This window comes from Pongo abelii, chromosome 7 (genome assembly GCF_028885655.2).
Source record: "Pongo abelii isolate AG06213 chromosome 7, NHGRI_mPonAbe1-v2.0_pri, whole genome shotgun sequence".
Taxonomy (NCBI): domain Eukaryota; kingdom Metazoa; phylum Chordata; class Mammalia; order Primates; family Hominidae; genus Pongo; species Pongo abelii.
In genome coordinates, this window is record NC_071992.2 from 110,847,780 (window position 1) to 110,870,754 (window position 22,975).

Consider the following 22,975-nt stretch of genomic DNA (forward strand, 5'->3'; position numbering starts at 1 on the left):
GAAATAAAATCCTTAAAATAAAAAGGGTCTGTGTGCTGGCTGAGGCAGCAGAAAGGAAAAAGGAGGCGGGCCCTCTTCATTCAGTAACCAGTGCTGGTGGGGAGTCCCCAAGAGCTGGGGTAGCCTGCGCTGGATTGTAACTAATGATCGCTTCAAGCCTAGAGTATTTTCTCTAGTTTCTGGAAAGTCCTTTCAAGGCTTCTTAGTTTCTGGCTGAATGTACAGATAACCCAATTATTTATATTAAAACTTAGAGCAGAGGCTGGGCACGGTGGCTTACGCCTGTAATCCCAGCACTTTGGGAGGCCGAGGCGGGTGGATCACCTGAGGTCGGGAGTTCGAGACCAGCCTGACCAACATGGAGAAACCCCATCTCTACTAAAAATACGAAATTAGCCAGGCATGGTGGTGCATTCCCGTAATCCCAGCTACTCGGGAGGCTGAGGCAGGAGAATCGCTTGAACCGGGGAGGCGGAGGTTGCACGAGCCGAGATCACACCATTGCACTCCAGCCTGGGCAACAAGAGGGGAACTCCATCTCAAAAAATAAATAAATAAATAGATAAAACCTTTGAGCAGAAAGCAAGGTCATCCCTTACTGGATATGGTCTAGAGACATGATACAGAATGGCCCTTCATACACCACCCTAGCTCCAAGGAGCCGTGAAGCTTCAAGAGGCACACTGTGTGGGGCAGATGTGACTCGTTCTTGGGGCGGTTGTCAGAGATTAGTTGAAGTGTGTGAGCAAAGGGCTTTTGTAACTCCCGCTGCCAAAGCGACTTCTTCACTCACTGCTACTTCTGGGCACTGCCCAACAGTCCGCATATGCCAGAGGCAACCTGAGGTGGGTTTGTAACCATGAATTGCTTTGTTAGAATGACAGCTTGAGTACAAGTGCCTTTCTGCTCTTCTCAAAAGGATGCAGACGATATGGTTACTACTTACATAAGCCACACACTGCCTAAGTAATCTACCTATTTAAGGAAAACTCGTTTATTGGATTCTTTTTTTTTTCTTTTTGCATGAATGAACTACCTTAAATATCGATTTCATTTTGCAAGATGAATTTGTGCTTTTAAATGTCCATGTTTCTCATGGCTTTGGCAAAGTCAGGCCTAAACGTTTTGATCATCCGAGGCAAGGTTTTTTGTTTCTATAGTATCCTTTCGGGGCCTCTTTTCCTGCTTTATTCCTCTTTGATAGGAGTAGGCATTTATTTCTCTTAAATATCCGTTACATTTTGCAAGATGAATTTTTTTTGTTTTGTTTTTTGTTTTCTTTTTTTGAGATGGAGTCTCGCTCTGTCACCAGGCTGGAGTGCAGTGGCGTGATCTCCACTCACTACAACGTCTGCCCCCCGGGTTCAAGAGATTCTCCTGCCTCAGCCTCCCGAGTAGCTGGGACTACAGGCGTGTGCCACCACGCCCAGCTAATTTTTGTATTTTTAGTAGAGACAGGGTTTCACCATGTTGGCCAGGATGGGCTCGATCTCTTGACCTCATGATCCGCCCACCTCAGCCTCCCAAAGTGCTGGGATTACAGGCATGAGCCACCACACCTGGCCTATTCAACAATTATTTAATGAGCACTTACTCTATGCCAGGCACCAGGGATACAGCAGTGAACAAAACAGATAAAGTCTTGGCCCTCAAGAACCTTCTATCTGGTAGAGGAGATACAATAAACAAGTAAATATATAATTTAGTGGGTGCTGTGAAGAAAGATAAGCTGGGTAAAGGGTTAGAGAGAAGTTGGTGGGGAGGTAGTGTGGTCAGGAGGGCCTCTCTGAGGAGGTGGCATTTGAGCATTGAGAACCAAAGGGCATAGAAGAGTGGTCCAGGAGCAGGAAAAGCAAGTGCAAAGGCCCGAGGTAGAAGAGTCCTTGCTGTGCTTAAGAGCAGTGCTGTTCTCAGGCTACACAGTGTAACTGAGGATTTGGCATGATCTGGTATCTGATAGTGACCTGACCAGACCCATAGGTTTACAAGCTGAAGAGCCATAGAACTTTGAATTGTTTTGCTGTCTTTTTGGTTTTTCCAACACTTCCAGAAAGGCCCACAGATCTCTGAGAAGTCACTTTTTGTGTTTATTATTATAACGTGGAACTAAATTGTAGAGCCCTGAGAACAGGTCTCACAGAATGGGCCTCAAGTAATCAATTCTGTTGCATGCTGGAGATAAATACACTGTGTGCTGTCTGGTAAGGAAGGAAAGAACAGATAATTATGGAGTTCCTGCTCTGGAATGGGGACAGTTGCTTATCTTCTAAGTGCCTCAGTTTCCTCACCTGTAAAAGAGGGACAATAATACCAGCTCAGAGAGACAATAAAGGCAGAAAGGTGCCTGGCACATGTAGGTCTTTGGTAAGTGTGTGTTCTTACCAGCACATAGACCCTTTTTGTCCTAGTGCATTTTGTGTTGCTGTAACAGAATACCTGAGAATGGATAACTCATAAAGAACAGAGATTTATTTCTTATAGTTGTGGAGTCTAGCAAATCCAAGGTCGACAGACCCGCAGAAAGGCAAGAAAGCATGTGCACACACATGAGAGGAAGGAGGTCAAACTCATCCTTTTTATCAGGCATCCACTCCTGTGATAACTAACCCACTCCTGGGATAACAGCATTAATCCATTTATGAGGCAGAGCCCTCATGACCTAATCACCTCTTAAAGGTCCACCTCTCAACACTGTTGCATTGGGGATTTAGTTTCTAACACATGAACTTTGGGGAACACATTCAAACTATAGTGCTTCTCATTTGAAGTATTTTGTCTCTAATCACCATGTGGAAATAGGATGTTATTTATTTATCTATTTCCCTTTTTTGAACCCCAAATAGATTAAAAGGAAATACGATTTTAAAAGAAAGTAAGAGGAAAAATGCTTAAAAGCTGTAATAACTTCTGAGAACTTGAGCCCCCTCAAACCATAAAATCAACAGCAAAATATCTTCATCTTCTTTAATAAGTCTGTAAGTAGAAACCACAGAGGTGGTCTTGACCTATGCTTGAATTTGTGCCTACCTAACCTGCATTTTGTATTATGTGAATGTTTAAAACCATAGTTTGGAAAAGAAGCCCCTCCCTAGCACACACTGATACACCTGAGTTACTTTACCTGCTCAATCACAAGTGCAATAGAAACCAATCTATCCTGTAAATTAAACTCCTGGAAGCCATATAATCCGTAACTCAGAACAGAATTTAAAGTGAGAAGCAGCTGAATCAGCTGAATGTAATGGTTAAGAGCCCTAATTCTAGAATCAGACCTTAGTGCAAGCTGAATGACTTTAGGCTTGACCTCTCTTAGCCTCCATTTCCTGATGCATAAAATGGGGATGATTAGAATGCCTCCTTCAGTGGTTCCGAGGTTAATGAGATAATGCATGTAAGCATTTAATACAATGCTTGGCACTATAGTAAGAGCTTATTAAAAGGTCGTAAGAGTAACCTGAGTGTGCTGGGTTCTCCAGCGTTTGGGCAAGTGCTGTATGAGCTGGGGGGTCAAGGAAGGCCTCTCCAGAAGGTGAGTTCTGAGCCAAGCCCTGCATGATGAAAGGGGCAAGCAAGCTCTGTGAAGCTCTAATCAGTGACTAGTAGCAGAAGGAACAGTGAGTGTGAAGGTCCCACCACGCCACAGGGGTGCTTAGAGGACCAGCAGTGTGGCCAGAGTGCAGTGAGGGAAAGAGACTGAAGAAGGAGACCAGATCAGAGAGGTGAGCAGGGTCTGGGTCAGGAGGGAACATGCAAACCAGAATGAAAAGTCTAGATTTCATTCAAAATGTGATGGGAAATGAAAGGATTCAATAATTTCAAAAGAATCCCTCTGGCTACTGTGTAGAAAACACTCGTAGTGGGTAAGATGGAAGGCAGGGAAATAAGATGCAGTGATTCAGAGGATGGAGGGTGGGGTTAGGACCAGGATGGCAGCAGTGGAGGGGGAGGTAAATGAATGACTGAGATGAAGATTTATTTTGAAGATAGAGACAATAAGGCTGCTTAGTGGACTGATGTGAAATGTGAGAGAAAGTGAATCAAGGATGGTGCTTGGGGCTCTGATCTCCCACGGTGAACAATGATACTATTAAAGGGAATGGGGGCCGGGCGCAGTGGCTCATGCCTGTAATCACAGCATTTTGTTAGGCTGAGGTTGGCGGATCACTTGAGGTCAGGAGTTCGAGACCAGCCTGGCCAACATGGTGGAACCCCGTCTCTACTAAAAAATACAAAAATTACCCGGGCGGGGTGGCACACACCTGTAATCCCAGCTACATGGGAGGCTGAGGCAGGAGAATCACTTGAACCTGGGAGGCGGGGGTTGCAGTGAGCTAAGATCATGCCACTACACTCCAGCCTGGATGACAAAGTGAGATTCCATCTCAAAAACTAAAAAATGGGGAGAAACAAAGAAAGGATGAGGGAGACACACTGAGCTTGAAATGCTTTTTATATCCAGGTGGAAGTTCCAGGGCAATTGAATATTTGGGTCTGGAGCTCAAAGAGGAGGTGGGAGTGGTGATGTAAATGTGCAACTTATCAGCTTTAGTATTTATAGCCATAGAACTGGATGGAAGGAGCTAGGGAGAGACTATGGACAGAGGAAAGAGCTGAAAGCTGGGCCCAGGGCTCTGACATTTAGAAGAAAGAAGATAAGGGATATCCAGCCAAGAAGAGTGAGAAGGGATAGCCAATGGGGTGACTGAAAAATAAGACAGCGTGGTGGCCTGATCCAAGTACTGAAACTGTCTTTGGAAGGAAAGTGTGACCACCTGCAGAGAAGCCAGATACAATGAGAACAGCGAGGTGGCTTCTAGATCCAGCAAGATGGTCTACAGCAGATGTACTGATAGCAATAACTTCATTTACACATACCCTGAGAATGACCTTGTAGTCTAAGAAGATGTGTGTTTGGAGTTATGAGCTGAGGAATGTGGAAGTGGCCAGCCCAGAAATTCACTCATTATTCATGAAGGACGTCTGAACCCCCGGGCCACCTCTTGGAATGAGGGTTGTACAGGGGAAAGAGGCTCTTTGTTTGGGGTTAAATGAAGGTTGCTAGGTGGAGGTTGCTAAGTGAAAATGCCATACAAACTGCATGCTTTTTACAAATGGTGGTGGTGCTCCTGTCCAGCTCACTGCCATTGGACCATCCCTGTTTGTAAATCCACCCAACAAACCCTATGTCTCGTTCGTTGTCTCCAGGTCTCTTCTTCGGCCTCTCTGACATGGTGCCAGCCCTACTGGAGTCAGCAGGGGTCCAGCACGACAGATGGTGGTCAGTGGTGACTTTTGCACAGGCAGTTTGCGAGGAGTGGTTGGTGGCCATGGAGTCCTGACTGGAGTGGGTTAAAAAGAGGGAGGAAAATCACAAGAAAGAGAGACTGGAGGTGAGGAAGCAGACATAGAAGGTCTAAATGTATTTACTTCTGGAGCTGCCATAACTAAGAACTGCAGATTGGCCAGCTTACAGAACAGAAAGGTATTTTCTTGATAGTTCTAGAGGCTGGAAGTCCAAAATCAAGATGTTGTCAGGGCTGGTTTCTGCTGAGGCCTCTCGCTTTGGCTTGTGGATGGCTGTCTTCTCCCTGTGTGCCCACATGCTCTGCCTGTGTTGTCTGCATCCTAATCTCCTCTTCTCGTAAGGACACTAGTCATACTGGATTGGGGCCACGCTAATGACCTCTTGATCACCTGTTTCAAAGCCCTATCTCCATATATAGTCACATTCTTTTTTTTTTTTTTTTGAGATGGAGTCTTGCTCTGTCGCTCAGGCTAGAGTGCAGTGGCATGATCTCAGCTCACTGCAGCCTCCGCCTCCTGGGTTCAAGCAATTCTCCTGCCTCAGTCTCCTGAGTACCTGGGATTACAGGCACACACCACCATGTAGAGACAGGGTTTTACCGTATTGACCAGGCTGGCCTCACACTCCTGACCTCAGGTGATCTGACAGCCTCAGCCTCCTGAAGTACTGGGATTACAGGCGTGAGCCACCGCGCCCAGCCATGTTTAGTCACATTCTGAAGTGCTAGGGATTAGGGCTTCAACATATGAATTTGCGAGGCACACAATTCAGCCCATAACACTAAGCAATTCTTTTCTTAGAAATTTTGTTGTAAAGGAAAGCAAAGGATCAAAGTGGACCTAGATGTGAATGGGAAGACAGGGAGGTTTTGTCTTTACTTTGGGCTTTTACTATGGGAGGAATTACAACTACTGGTATTGCTGGTAAGAATGATATGGCAGAGAAGCTGAAACTGGCTGCCGGAGAGAGGGGGTGATTGCGGTAGCAAAGCCTGAGTACCTGAGAAGGGATGGGATCAAGAGGTATCCAATGACTTACTCAGGTCACATAACCTGTGAGTGATGGGGCTGGCACTTGACCTCAGGAATCCTCACTCCGAGACTCTCCAGTCCAACCAAGCTGCATTTCAATTCCTGTCTTTGAGAGCAGCAGTAACCATAACAATCTCCCAGGATGTAAAGGAGGAAACGCATTCACATATGAAATTACAGCTGTCCTGGCTACCTACATACTAGGTACTCAAGGCTTGAAGAGGAGGAAGGAGGTCAGTGGGTTCTTGGAAGGGGAAGAGGACAAACAAATAAGACTCCATTTGCCTGATTGACAACTAAAACACCCTCAGGAAGTCCAGTTCCAAGGGTGGTTGAATATTTTGAATCCCTGACTTAGCATTGGCCAATTTTTTTGTTGTTCCTTTTCGGTTTTTTTTGTTTTAGAGACAGAGTCTTGCTCTGTTTCCTAGGTTGGAGTGCAATGGCACATTCATGGCTCACTGCAGCCTCTCCGTCCTGGGCTCAAGTGATCCTCCCACCTCGGCTTCTTGAGTAGTTGGGACTACAGGTGCATACCACCACGCCAGGCTGTTATTTTTATTTTTTTTTATTTTTTGTAGAGATGAGATCTCACTATGTTGCTCAGGCTGGTCTCGAATTCCTGGGCTCAAGTGATCCTCTCGCCTTGCCCTCCCAAAGTGCTGGGATTGTAGGCAAGAGCCACCACGCCTGGCCTGGCCTGTTTGTATGAACTGACCTTGGCTTTGGGTCCCCACCAGTTTCGGATGTTTACATTTCATCAGCTTTTCATATGCAGATTATATTCTCTGTCCCCAGCACCAAGGAGCACGTGGTTTTGTGATTTTACTTCTGCAAACTCTCTTATCACAGCACTTGCATGTCTGAGTCCAGATGTTAAACAGATCGATCAATGAATAAACCTTGGCTTCACATTTTGTGCAGACAAACTTAACCAAGACATATACAAACAAAGTCTCTTAGCTACTGCACAGCCTCTGTGTCACCAGATCTTTGCCTTAAAAACACTTCCTTCTTTTTTTTGGTAGCAGATTTATAGAGATAAAATTCACATGCTGTATAATTCATCCATTGAAGATGCGCAACTCATTGGTTTTTGGTGGTTTCACACAGCTGCCAACATTTCCTTCTTGACAGTGTGGTTTTCACCTGAATAGACAGGTCAAACTCCCAACCTCAGTACGACTCTGCTATTTTCATCATGGCAATTTCCAAACCCATAAAGGTTATCTGAAGGCAAATGTAGATATGACTGGGACTTCCCTGGTGCCTCGTTAGCAGCTGATGACTTGTCTAAGTTCATCCGGTGGAAACTGCTCCATGTCTGTTATATGGGTGGCTGTTGTGAAACTAATGAACAAGGAATTGAGTGAGCAGTTTTAATACAATAAAGGATGGATTCCTTGCTTGGTGCACAGACAATGACATCTCAGTACTTTTATTCCAAATGGCAGAACGCTAAATCCCTTTCATTTGTTTCACATCTTCTCACCAACCTTTCTGCTAAATGCTCCATTTCATTATCCTCCAAAGTGTTTGTTTTGAAACCACGTATGTCTATGTCCTCTTTCCTCTCATGGAAACCACCTGTAGCAGCAACCACTGGAGCTGCTGCAAACATTTGTTTTTGATAACAGTGTATTCTGAACGTCTGTGGTTTCAATTTCTATTTTTGTCCCTGACTGTTGTAACTTTTCGAACAAACCCTTCATACCTTCTACGGGTAGCTTTGCTTTTCCCAGGCATTTGCACTCTGCCCAACACGTCAGATACATAAACTGTGACAAGGCTATTGCAAGATTGCTCTATAATTATTACCCAAGAAAACATCTTGTGAGAGACCAAAACTCTAAAAGGCCAGCACATAGACATTTTTGGCCTTTTATTAATTATATGCAATCATCTCTGAACACAGAAACAGTGTCAAGAGACTATCATTCTTTTGGAATTTTGACCAACAATACAGAGAAGCAAAATAAACCACTCAGTCCCAATTAGAAAATTTTTTCTCTTATTCATCAGTGTTCTCCACTGACACATAAAATTCACCACTACACTCTCTCACATTTCATTTTTGTCCTTGAACTCCAGGCCTACCTCATACAAAACTTCTCCTCCTTCCTTAGTACCATCCAACCTTTCATTCATTCAATAAGAACTTTTACCATTTTAAATCAGTACAGTTGTCTAATGACTTATAGTTTCAACATGTTTTCATCTGCATTGTTTAAATTGGTCCTCACAACAATTCAGAGAATGAAGTCAGAGCAACCATTATTGTTGTTGTTTTTTTTCTTTTGAGATGGAGTGTCACTCTGTCGCCCAGGCTGGAGTGCAGTGCCACCATCTCGGCTCACTGCAACCTCCGCCTCCCGGGTTCCAATGACTTTCCTGCCTCAGCCTCCTGGGTAGCTAGGACTACAGGCGCGTACCACTACACCTGGCTAATTTTCTTGTAGTTTTTAGTAGAGACGGGGTTTCACCATATTGGCCAGGCTGGTCTCCAACTTCTGACCTTGTGATCCACCCGCCTCAGCCTCCCAAAGTGCTGGGATTACAGGCATGAGCCACTGTACTCAGCCTAGCCCAACCATTATTACTCCCATTTTATAGACAGAAAACTAAGGTCTCTTGGCTAGCCATAACAAAACTTGTACCAAGAAATTGATTTGAATTCTAGTCCAGGATTTTTTCCTACCATAATACTGGCCTTCATATTTTGCTATGATTCTCCAGTGTCAGCTGCATCAAAATCCCCTGGAGGGCTTGTTGTATCACAGATTGCCAGGGCCCGTCTCCAGCATTTCTGATTCAGTACGTCTGGAGTGAGGCCCAAGAATTTTCTCATTCACACCCACACTTCTCCACTTTGTCCTTTGCCTTCCCCCTTCTTAGCTTCCCTTCCAGCTAGGGGTGGCCATGTGACATAGTTCTGGCCAATGAGATGTCAGCAGAAGTCTTCTAGGACAACTGTGCTTTCCTGATGAAAAGGGACAGAGCTGGCTCTTCACCCTTTCTGCTTCTTCCTGCCCAGAACAGGTACACAATGCTCAGAGGCACAGCAGCCACCTTATGTTCTGCACATTAAAATGGACAGGATAGAAAGACAGGAGGAGGCTGGGTCTCTGATGGTCCTAGGTTTGTTACCTCCAGACTGCTTTTTTTTTTGAGACAGAGTCTTCCTCTATAGCCAAGGCTGGAATGCAGTGGCAAGATCTTGGCTCACTGTAACCTCTGCCTTCTGGGTTCAAGCAATTCTCATGCTTCAGCCTCCCAAGTACCTGGGATTATAGGCATGTGCCACCATGCCTGACTAACTTTTGTATTTTTAGTAGAGATGGGGTTTTGCCATGTTGGCTAGGCTAGTCTCAAACTCCTGGCCTCAAGTAATTCGCCTGCCTTGACCTCCCAAAGTGCTGGGATTACAGGTATAAGCCACCATGCCTAGCCCAGACTTCTTTTTTTTTTTTTTTTGAGACAATGTCTCACTCTGTTTCCCAGGCTTGAGTACAGTGGTGCGACCATAGCTCACTGTAGCCTCCAACTCCTGGACTCAAGTGATCCTCCCACCTTGGCCTCCCAAAGTGCTACTATGGCATTAGCCACTGCACCTGGCCTCCAAACTCCTTTTTTTCGTTTGGAGATGGAGTCTCGCTGTGTTGCCCAGGCTGGAGTGCAGTGGCATGATCTCAGCTCACTGCAACCTCCGCTTCCTGGGTTCAAGTGAGTCTCCTGCCTCAGCCTCCTGAGTAGCTGGGATTACAGGCACCTGCCACCACGCCCATCAAATTTTTGTATTTTTATTAGAGATGGGGTTTCGCCAAGTTGGCCAGGCTGGTCTGGAACTCCTGACCTCAACTGATCCACCTGCCTCGGCCTCCCAAAGTACTGGGATTACAGACAGGCGTGAGCCACTACGCCTGGCCCAAACTCCTTTTCATGTGAGAAAAAAAAAATCGGTAACTATTAAATCACTGCAGTCAGGCTCTCTATTACCTGCAGCCAAAGGCATGTCTTATTGATACAGAGAAAAAGAAGGCTAGAAAAAGAAGAGTACATGGCAATGTGGAGACTGCATGAAAAATGGCATTTAACAAGCATTTTTGAGGACTTACTCTGTAGCTGACATTGTGCTAAGTGAATGAAGCAGGGGTCCTGCCCCCAAGGTGCTCACAGTCAAGGTGGAAAGACCACTATATAAACATATAAAGAATGCACTGTGAGGGGACAGATGTATAAACAAAATGCTATGGAAACCCAGAAAAGGAACCCTACCTAAGGAGGTTAGGGAATGATCCCAGGAGATAACATATGAACAAGGACTTGAAGGATGAATACAGTTATGTCAGGAAGCAAAAAGAAAAAAGCTTTCTGTGCTTGAGTCCCTTCTTTCTTCCACCCTTGAGGGCCAGAGGCTGGCTCAGCTGGAGACGGGTTGGAACAGGGGCCGTAGCCAAACATCTAACTAGGTAATAGAGGATTCCAAAACCCAAGCTGCCTTCAGAGCCAACTTCAGGAAGCTCAAAAGTCCAAAGAACCAGGTGGGAAATTGTGAAGGTTGGCAAATACCCATGACAGCAGGTCTAGGGAACCAGAAATTTGGGGCTGAAAGGCAAGAGCCAGAGAGCAGAGGGCATTTAGGGAGAACAGGGCAGTAGTTGGGGAAGACAGGTGGAGGCCTACTTCTCAAGCAGTTCAGAAGCTCAGTGCACAAGTTCAGCAGGTCAATAAATACCCCATTTCATTATCTTATCATTCAACTTCATTTTCACATTCAGCCCTCATCCTGTTAGGGCTGTGGGAAAGTCATCTTAGTCCTTCCTGGGGATTCCCCCTGCACCCAAGGCTGTGCTAAAATTCTGTTGCCTTAGTTAGCCTGAAGGGCCCTTCAGTCCCTGGTGCTGCTGTTTCTGTGACATAGGAACCCTGGCGGTAGGACCACATGTTAGTCTTTTTAAATTGCTATGAAGAAATACCTGGGCAGGGCACGGTGGCTCACGCCTGTAATCCCAGCACTTTGGGAGGCTGAGGCGGGAGGACCCCTTGAGCCTAGGAGTTTGAGACCGACCTAGGCAACATAGGGAGGCCCCATCTCTACAAAAAAATTTAAAAATTAGCTGGGCATGGTGGCACATGCCTGTAGTCCCAGCTACTTGGGAGGTTGAGGCAGGAGGATACTTTGAGACCAAGAGGTTGAGGCTGCTGTGAGCTATGATGATTCCACTGCACTCCAGCCTGGGCAACAGAGAGAGACCCTGTCTCAAAAAAAAAAAAAAAAAAAAAGAGGAATACCCGAGACTGGATAGTTTATAAATAAAAGAGGTTTATATGGCTCGCAGTTCTGCAGGTTGTATAAGAAGCATGGAACCAACATCTGCTTCTGGTGAGGGCTCAGGATGCTTTTGCTCATGGCAGAAGGCAAAGGGGGAACAGGCATGTTACATGGCAAGAGAGGGAGCAAGAGAGCGAGAAGGAGGTGCCAGCTTCCTTTAAACAACCAAATTTCATGCGCACTAATAGAATGAGCACTCACTCATCACCAAGGGGATGGCACTGAGCCATTCATGAATCATCTGCCCCTGTGACCGAATATCTCCCACTAAGCGCCACTTCCAACATTGGTGGAGGTCACATGTTAACATGAGATTTGGAGGGGACACATATCCAAACTATATCACACTCCATCTCCCTGATGGACCATGGGAATTTCCACCCAGTGCCTGATACATCCAGAAAGCATGGTACAGATCCCTGCCAGTGATGGGAGCCAGAGATGTCTCTTTCCTCTTCTCAGGCCCAGCATCTCTTCTTGGTGTGAGGGAAATCCCTCCCTCTAGTACTGTTTCCATCAGAGACCCTCACCTCAAGCTCTGTTCACCTCAGTGAGCTTAGGGCTTGGGAAATATGAGCCAGGAAAGGAAGAGTCTGCAGTCAACTCTGTGGTCACCCTGCCCAGTCGGCCCTGAGGCTGAGAACAGATCCTTTTAGAATGGGGACAGGAAAAAGGGGAACTGCAGGGAGAAAAACAAATTAAACTTTGAAACAATTACTGGGCCATATACATATTGAAGGTGATGATATAATTAAAGGACCAGGGGCAGTATACACACATTCCAACAGGTGCAAAGACAGTCAGGAAAGGGCCTGATCTGTCTGGAGAATGGCGAGTCCCCGGGGAATGAGGAAGAAGAGGCTGGGACAGGGTGGAGGGTGTCAGGGCCTTGATGGGCAGCCTTAGATGACTGCTTCTGGAATTTGGATTTTATTCTGAAGGTCACACAAGTCAGGAAAGGTCAGTAAGCTATGCTGAGACATGATCCTGTTTTTATGTTTAAGGGAACAACTTTGGTAGAAGGTTGGGAGATTAAGTTGTGAAGAGGCTGTGATTGGCCATAGGAATAAGCCAGACAAGGGCTAATAAGAGTTTAAGCCAGGAGTTGCAATGGAGGTAGGAAAGCGAGGTCACGGTTCTGGGATAAAAACTCAACAGAATTTAGTCGATTGGCCATGAGGGAATGATGGCAAATGACAGAAGTTGAAGAAGATTCCAAGATGTCTAGCGTGGAAGACTAGGTAGTTCGTAAAGTCATTTACCTGAAGGTGAGAAGTCAGAAGACTGGGAATATGGACAGGGATGGGGACAGGTGATGGGGGAGGAGAGAACTCAATGTATTTAGCACTGGTTATATGCCAGCACTGTTTTACAGATATTTTTGTCATAAAAACCCTATGAAGTAATATTTTTATGATCATTTCAAAGGTAAAACAAAGGCTCAGAAATAATGTTTGCTCACCCACGGTTACTCAGAAAGTGAGTCAGGATCAGAAACTATAGCCAACTGGCTCCATAATCTGTAACCCATGCTTTGCTCCCTAGTATGCTTCTAAGTGTCATCTAGTTTGGAACATATAGGAGTCACTCAAGACTCTGAGTCTGGAGCTTGGGAGATACTCATGAGGTACAGGCATCAGTTTGGAAGTCCTTATAAAGGAGATCATTCTTAAATTACAGGAGCAGATGAGATCACCTGGGGAGAGCATGCGGGGGAAAGAGAAGACAGGGACAGACCCTGGGGACTTCACATGTAAGGCTTATATCAGTCAGGTTGATGTTAAACTATTATATATGTAACAGGAAGGACGGCCAGGCATGGTGGCTCATGCCTGTAACCCCAGCACTTTGGGAGGCTGAGGCAGGAGGATCACCTGAGCTCAAGAGTTCGAGACCAGCCTGAGCTACATGGTGAAACTCCATCTCTACACAAAGTCAAAAAATTAGCCAGGTGTGATAGCATGCGCCTGTGGTCCCAGCTACTTGGGAGGCTGAGGTGGGAGAATTGCTTGAGCCCAGAAGTTTGAGGCTACAGTGAGCTGTGACAGCACCACTGCACTCCAGCCTGGGTGACAGAGTGAGACCTTATCTCTAAATAAATAAATAAATAAATAAATAACAGAAAGGCAATGAATAAGATTAGGATTGGTTTCTTCTTATCACAGAGTTCAGCAGTGAGGCTTTCAGGGTTAGACTCTTGGCTTCATTAGACTCTCAGGCTCTCTTTTTCTTCCACCATACTTACTGTGTATGGCCTATCCTCAAATTTGCTTTAGTTTCACAAAATGGTCATTTTAGGTCCCACCATCCTATTTCAGGCCGCGGGAAAGCGGAAGAGGCCAAAGGAAAAAGGTGTCTGCCAGCCAAGTGGGGCTGCTTTTAAGGAAGTCTTTCCAGGAGACTCACTACATAACTTCTGCTTACATTGGCCAAAACTTAGAACTATTTTCAAGGGAGGCTAGAAATGCAGTTCTTAGCTAGGCCCCTCACTGCACCAACTAAATCAGGTTCCCTTGGTAAGGAATGAAAGGAATGGAAACTGGATAGACCATTGTAATCTCTACCATAAGGGGGTAGGCAGAAGAAAGAAAAAAAGAAACATGCAAAGAGAGAGAAAAGAGGAATGATGCCATGAAAAGTGTAATAATTAGGATGCTTTTAGTTATGAGTTCTTGAAAGCTGAGACCAAACTAGCTTAAACTTTGATCAAGTAGCCAAAACAATTTACAGGTAGGGCAGATGTATTTGTTGGGGCTCTGGCTTTGCAACTTCGCTTTTTTCTTGGATATGCCCCTCTGTGTTGGCCTTGTATTCAGGCTGACCTCACAAATGGCCATGGAGTGGCTGAAGCAGTTCCAGCACTCACATTTGCACACATCATCCACAGCAAGACTGACCATCTTCCAAGAAAAAGTCCTGAAATTCATTTATTCATTCCAAAATATTTCTGAGTACCTACTGTGTGCCAGGTTTTTTTCTAGGTGCCAGAGATAATGACAGAGATCCTTTAGTCATCTATTGTTGCATTATCCTGAAACTCAGAGGCTTAAAACAACAAGTATTTATTATTTTACAGTTTGTGTGAGTCAGGAAACTGGGCAGGGCTTAGTTGGGTGCCTCTGGCTTCGGTTCTCTCATAAGGCTGCTATCAAAATGTCAGCTGGGGCCGGGCGCGGTGGCTCACATCTGTGATCCCAGCACTTTGGGAGGCCGAGGTGGGTGGATCACTTGAGGTCAGAAGCTCGAGACCAGCCTGGCCAACATGGCAAAACCCCGTCTCTACTAAACATATAAAAAATTAGCCAGGCGTGGTGGCATGTGCCTGTAATCCCAGCTACTTGGGAGGCTGAGGCAGGAGAATTGCTCGAACCTGTGAGACAGAGGTTGCAGTGAGCCAAGACTGCACCATTGTATGCTAGCCTTTACGACAGAGCAAGACTCTGTCTCAAAAAAAAAAAAAAAAAAAAAAAAAAGGTCAGCTGGGGCTACAGTCATCTTAAGGCCAACCAGAGGAGGATTCAGCCTTCAACCCCAGGTCACTCACATGGTAGTTGGCAGGCCCCAGGTCCCTGCTGGCTACTGGCCAGAGATGTCAGCTCATTGCAACGTGGACATCTCTACTGGGCTAGGAGTTGCGGGTGGAAAGGAACAGAGAGAAGTCAGTCTTCTTGTAAAACATTCTCAAAAGTGACATCCCATTACTTTTACCATATTTTATTTATTTTGAATTACTGCCAATAAGTCCAGGCCACGCTGAAGGGGAGGGGATTACATAAGGGCGTGAATACCAGGAAGTTCAGATCATGGGGAACCACTTTGAGACTGCTTACCACAATATTCTAGTCAGTGGAGACAGGCAATAAACAAACGTATATCATATGTCAGGGGTGATAAGTGCTAGGAAGAAAATCAACGCAGAGTAAGGGAAGGCCTTTATTATGAAATGTCATTTAGGTAAAACCTGGCACACAGGGGGCAGCAAGCATATGGGCATCTGCGGAAGAGCATTCCAGCCAGAGGGAAGAACAGGTACAAGCTCCCTGAGGCAGGAGCATGCTTGGTGTCTTTCACGAATCACACAACCAAGGTGCCTGGAGCTGAGTGAGCAAGGGAGGAGACCAAGTCAGAGAGGTGGGGTGGGATCATGAAGAGACTTAGAGAAGATGGTAGAGACTTTCCTGGAAGGTTCTGCACAGGGGTGTGATGTCATGATCTGCTTTACTTTTGAAAATCTACAATGTGGGCAGCAGATGGTACCAAGGGCAAGAGTAAAAGCAGGTAAACCAGTTGGGATTCTACTGCAGTGGCCCAGGGGAGAGAGAGCGAAATCATGGAGTCATGTTGATGCAAGTGGGGAGAAGTTACTGGGTTCTGGATATATTTGATAAGATTTGCTGATAGATTGACTTAGGGTGGGACAGAAGGAGGAGTCAAAGATGACTGCAAGCCTTTCAGAATAAGAATCTCTAAGGTCAGGATGCCATTTGCTCAGGTGGGGAGGATGAACCTGAGAGAGCAAATCAAGATTTTGACCATGTTAAGTTTTGGACACCTGTTAGATAGCCAAGTGGAGATGTTGCAGAAGAAGTTGGAGTCTGGAGTTCAGATGAGAGGTGTAGGCTGGCGATAGAATTTGGAGAGGCATCAGGATCAAGTTGCCATTTAAAAACAGAGGACTAGATGAGATGAATCACCTAGGGAATAAGTATTAATGGAGAATGAGCCCTGGAGCACCTGGAACCTTTGGAAATAAGAGGATGAGGAGGATCTGGCAAAGGAAACCGAGAAAGAGAAACCAATGACAAAGGACAGATGATTCTAGGGAGCAAACCAATAGGGTCCACCTAGGAGAGCAAGAAGAGAGGTGCTGTTGCCCTTTCACATGCCTCCAAGGGTCAAGTGGTGCCACTGGATTTGAAAAGTAGCAGAAGGTCGTTCATTACTTTAGAGAGAACAGCTTGCAAAGCCATAAGGTCAGCAGTTGGGCAATATTGGATTTGGAAGGGAAATTAGCTGGGCCTGGTGGTGAGTGTCTGTAATCCCAGTTACTCAAGAGGCTGAGGCAGGAGGATCAGGTGAGCCTGGGAGTTCAAGGCTGCAGTGAACTATGATCATGCCACTGCACTCCAGCCTGGTTCACAGAGCAAGACCTTGTCTCTGAATAAAATAATTTTAAAGTTGGAAACAAAGCACAAGGGAAAACTCTAAGTTATGAAAAATTAGAATATATCGATATCAACAACCAAACATTATAATAAAACCCAGAACACAGAAAGAGGTAAATTGTTTTCAGTAAATATGATGAGGCTTAGGATCTTTACAATGGAAAAAAAACTCATGCAAATTGATAAGAAAAATGCTAAGACCCTACCAGGAAATCGACAAAGGACATGAACAGACAGTTTGAAAAGGAGGGAATACAACTAGTAAACAAAGATAAAACTGGCACCATTAGCAAGAAAAGAAATACAGATTAAAACCTTAAGATGGGCTGGGCGCAGTGGCTGACACCTGTAATCCCAGCACTTTGGGAGGCCGAGGCAGGTGGATCACGAGGTGAGGAGATCAAGACCATCCTGGCTAACATGGTGAAACCCCATCTCTACTAAAATACAAAAAATTAGCCAGGTGTGGTGGCGCACACCTGTAGTCCCAGCTACTCGGGAGGCTGAGGCAGGGGAATTGCTTGAACGTGGAAGGTAGAGGTTGCAGTGAGCCGAGATTGCACCACTGCACTCCAGCCTGGTGACAGAGCAAGACTCTGTCTCAAAAAAAAAAAAAAAAAAAAAGAAGAAGGAAAAAAAAACATAAAATGACGTGTTTTCAACTATCAAATTAGCAAAAAGTTACTAATATCATTTAACCCAGAAATTCCAGGTCAGGGAATCCTAAGAAATTAAGCCAAAATGCAAATGAAAAAGCTAGTCACAATTCTGTTTATAATAGTTAATAACAGCAAATTGCCAGGCATGGTGGCTCACAGCTGTAATCCCAGTGGCTCAGGAGGCTGAGGCAGGAGAATCTTTTGAATCTAGGAGTTCGAGGTTATAGTGAGCCATGATATTGCCATTGCACTCCCGCCTGGGTGACATGTTCCTATCTCTAAAAAAAAAAAATTAAAAATAACAGAAAATAATCAAAATGCTGAACACCAGGAGACTGGCTTAGAAAAGTATGGCACATTCATACAATAGAATATTAATCAAGCACATACCAAAAATGCTTGGGAAGAATTTATGGTAACACAGGAAAATGCCTATATCATATTAACTTTTTTAAAAAGCAGGATTGTAAATTGTATATACCTTTTCTTCTCACCTATGGGAACATATTTCTAGAAAAAGGGAAACTCACCAAAATGTTCCCTCAGCATCACACAGGAAGACTGGCTACCATTCTTTCATGCAGCATACCTTAGTCTCGAACTCCTGGCCTCAAGCCATCCTCCCACCATGGCCTCTCAAAGTGCTCGGGTTACAGGCATGAGCCAGCACAACTTTGTTCAATTCTGTGCTGGCGTCTCTGCCAAGTCCTGGGAGTACAAAGATAATTCAGAAAGTCCTTCCCTTGAAGAGTTTGCATCTATGATCTGAAAAACTATTCTGTGTGAGTAAACAATCAAGCCTCAAAAGCTATAAGCATAATTGGAATCCAAAAATATCACAGCAGAAATGAACACACCTGCAAGGTAAATGTTGACCACACAGCTGGGCCTTCAGTGATGCTGCCCAGAGGCAACAGGAAATTTTGGAGCGTACTTAGCTGTGAGTTGAGTTCTTGGAAACCCCAGTGCTAGAGTAAAGATGGCCTTGACTCCAACGGAATGAAAGTCAGGGTGTAGCTAATAGAATTCATAGAATGAAGCTGATACTCCCAAACAATATTGTTGCCTAACTTCCTGCTGTAAGTGGTTTGGTGTAACAGTGCCTCTGCCTAGCCTCTGCTCAGAATCACCAGAGTGACTCCAGATGGATCATTGGGCTTCTTCCATCTTGGGTTACTTCTTGAGCCCCACTCTTTGGCAATGACTAGCTTGGAGGTTCCTGCTGCAGTGTCAGGATTGGGCCAGTAGGAATGCCTCTATTTTCAGGTTTCTTACAGGTGGAGATGACAGAATGACACCTTGTATTTCTAGACTCTTTTATGTATATTTCACATATATTTTAAAAATTCTGGGCCTGGCACGGTGGCTCATGCCTACAATCCCAGCACTTTGGGAGGCCAAGGCAGGTGGATCACCTGAGGTCAGTAGTTCGAGACCAGCCTGGCCAACATGGTGAAACCCCCGTCTCTACTAAAAATTGAAAAATTAGCAGAGTATGGTGGCTTGCGCCTGTAATCCCAGCTACTTGGGAGGCTGAGGCAGGAGAATCACTTGAACTCTGGAGGCGGAGGTTGCAGTGAGCCAAGATTGCACCATTGCACTCCAGCCTGGGCAACAAGAGTGGAAAAAAAAAAAAATTCCGTCTCAAAAAAAATTCTGACTCACCTACAAATTGAAGAATGATGTAGTTGGTAGCTGGAAATCAACTAGCTGCATTTTAAAATTTTCTGGCAGTGTTACCTCCATCTTGCTTCCTTTACCTATCAAACTGTAGTTATTTAACAAATGCTAAATCAGAAAAACAAAGATTCTGATAGTGTCAGAGAGAAAGCTCTCCTAGAAAGCTACTTTCTGAAAAGTCCAGCCAGGTTATTCTTTAAGTGTTTTGGTCCATGGAGTAGCCAGGCAGATTTAGAGAGCAAGGAATAGATACAACATGATTTTTTTTTCTTTCTTGAGACTGAGTCTTGTTCCATTGCACAGGCTGGATTGCAGTGGCTCGATCTTGGCTCACTGCAACCTCTGCCTCCCGGGTTCAAGCAATTCTCCTGCTTCAGCCTGCCAAGTAGCTGGGATTACAGGCGTGCGCCACCACACCAGGCTAATTTTTGTATTTTTAGTAGATATGGGGTTTCGCCATGTTAGTCAGACTGGTCTCTAACTCCTGAACTCAAGTGATCTGCCCACCTCAACCTCCCAAAGTGCTGGGATTACAGGCATGAGCCACCACACCCGGCCACAATGTGATCTTTAAAATATATCAAAGACCACCCTAAAGGAAAATGAGTTTTTGATCATAAAATTAAGTACAATTTAAAAATTCAGTTCTCCTATAATCTCAGCACTTTGAGAGGACAAGGTGGGAGGACTGTGTGAGCTCAGGAGTTTAGGACCAGCCTGGGCAACATACCAAGACCCTGTCTCTACTGAAACTTAAAGAAAAAAAAAAAAAAAAGATCATCCGGGCATGGTGGTGCATGCCTGTAGTCCCAGCTACTCGGGAGACTGAGGTGGGAGGCTTGCTTAAGCCCAGCAGTCGAGGCTGCAGTGAGCCATGATTGTGCCACTACATGCAGCCTGGATGACAGAGCAAGACACTGTCTCAAAAATAAATAAATAAATAAATAAATAAATATTCAATTCTTAGCCAGGTATGGTGCCTCACACCTGTAATCTCAGCACTTTGGGAGGCCAAGGTGGGAGGATTGCTTGAGCCCAGGAGTTCAAGGCTCCAGTGAGCTATGATAGCTTCACTGCACTACAGCCTGGGTGACAGAACAAGACTCTGTCTCTAACTAGCTAAATTAATAAATACTCGTTTCTTAAGAGAAACCCTCAATAATTACCATGTGATTAGGCAAACTATCTGGGTTCAAATCCTGGCTCTGCCACTTCCTAGCTATGTGACCTTAAGCAAGCTACTTAATTTCACTGTCTCAGTATTTTTTCCTTATCTGTAAAATGGAGATGATAGGACCTCCAGCCTGGGTGACAGAGTGAGATTCTGTCTCAAAAAAGAAAATAAAATAAAATGAAAGAGACACCAGAGAGCTCCCTCATGCCTTCTTCCCCGTGAGGACATAGTGAGAAGATGCCATAGTGAGAAGATGCCAAAGTGAGAAGATGCCAAACTATGAATCAGAAAGTGACCTTTGGGCTGGGCGCAGTGGCTCACACCTGTAATCCCAGCACTTGGGAGGCTAAGGTGGGCAGATCACGAGGTCAGGAGATCAAGACCATCCTAGCTAACACAGTGAAACCCCGTCTCTACGTCTCTACTAAAAATACAAAATATTAGATGGGTGTGGTGGCGGGCACTTTTAGTCCCAGCTACTCGGGAGGCTGAGGCAGGAGAATCGCTTGAACCTGGGAGGCAGAGCTTGCAGTGAGCTAAGATTGCACCACTGCACTCCAGCCTGGGTGACAGAGTGAGACTCCATCTCAAAAAAAAAAAAAGAAAGAAAGTGACCTTTGGCCAGACGTGGTGGCTCACACCTGCAAACCCAGTGCTTTGGGAGGCCGAGGTGGAAGGATTACTTGAGGCCCGGAGTTCAGGACCAGCCTGGGCAACATAGCAAGGCCCCTGTCTCTAAAAAAAAAAAAAAAAAAGCCCTCCCCAGACATGGAATCTTTGATCTTGGACTTCTCACCCTCCAGAATGGTGAGAAATAAGTTTCTGTTGTTTATAAACCACCCAGTCTATGGTATTTTCATTCTAGCAGCCTGAACCAACTAAGATAAGGGTGTTCATGAAAGTGAGGAAAACAAATAATGTCTTTATGGGAACTCCAGAAAGCCACTCAGCCAGTCCTCAAGGTTAGAGCAGGAACATCATACCACCCTGCAAGGTGGCCATTAGTCAGGAACTGGAAGGTCATTCAGGACACTGACCAGCTCTTGTGGCCATACCATCTCCTCATCCCTTTGCAGCAGGTGTCTACGTAGAGCCAAATCTGCTTTTTTAAAAAAATTATCTTTATTATAAGGAAAAAAAAAACACACAGTAAAACAGACCTGGCAGGTGGTAGGGGTGGAAGACACAGAAAAATATAATGACCAGACATGGCTTCCTGCGAGGGAGGACAGTGAGTTGGCCTTTACCTCACCTACTTTCCTGATTCAAAGAACTTGCCCCCGGCAAGACTGGGCCCAGGAGCTCCATTTTCCAATCTCTTCTCTTCCTGGGCATTTAGGAAAGGGTATATGGTTCTCCAGCTTTCAAGATATTGAAGACAGTATGGAGAAGAAGGGAAGGATGTTATAGCCATTTGTTTCACTGCCTTGCCCAGCTCAAGCCCTCAGGATTTGTTGATCCTGCAGATAGGAACCCCATGGAACTGGGGCAGCTTAGGCAGCAATACACTGAGCAATGAGGCTGTGTTGATGAAGAAGGAAGCAGCATCACACCTGGCATGGAAGCTGTCAGGAGGTAGAGTGCCGTGGGAGAGATGCTAAGGAACTTGCGGGCAGAGGTACCTGGAGCCTGTAGTCCATCCGCTCCCAGTGTATCAGTAGCCAAGCCTTTCCTTGTTAAGGGGGTCTCAAAGGACGTCCCTTTACCCATATGCAGGAAGTACATAGCCTGCCAGCTTCAGAAGCCTGTCCACCTAGAGGCATGGTTCTCACTTCCACACCTGTGGATGTTTGTCCAAGGGTCAACCTGAGATTCAAACCCAAGGCCTTCTGGCCCAAAACAAGTAAGCAAGTAGCAGCCCAGGAAGTCAAACTGAGATCTGCGAGGTTCCAAAATGCCAGCTCCTCACTTCTTCCTTTCTCAGCCTACCAACGTAGCCACTTGGAGGAGCCTGAACCAAGTCATGTGTTTGCCAGTTCCCACTGTCTCATTCCAATGCTGAGTTGCCCCTGGGATAGAGCGAGTCTTCCTCCGCCCCCTGTAACTGTTAGGGCAAGGTAGAGACAGAGGGCAGGTGTCGGTGGGATGGAGGATCCCCTTTCATTCACACTCAGCAGGTGGCTTTCTTGAGCTTATTTTTCCCTTTAAAGCTGTCCTAATTGCTATTTTAATCAGATTTTATATTCCTATAAATCTAAGGTGGAGGTTGGGGAGAAAAGAGATGATGGTATGATGAGATGTCTACTGAACTGCTCCTGCCAAGGCCCCTCCCCATGTACTCTCAACGAAAGTTGCAGGTGAGTCTCCCATGCTGGGAGTCGGAATCCAGCAGAGCCTCAGGCAGCAGGGAGCTATAGCAGTTAGAAAGAGCACATTCGCAGAAACCCTGTGACCTGCAGCTGCTGGCCTCCTGGAAGCTTCCTTTGTTGCTCTTGGTTGGAAGACTGTTGTTATGATGCTCTTTTAACTACATTCACAGGGTCTAGGATTGGGTTAGAGAAAGGGTGAGAGGACAGGTGGGAGGAAAGAGGCTGAATGAGTGCTAGGAAGTGAGGCATCCGAAGGTACTGCCTTCATGGTCGTGTCTAGTCTGATATTCACAGCATTATTGATTTTTTTTCTTCCAAAA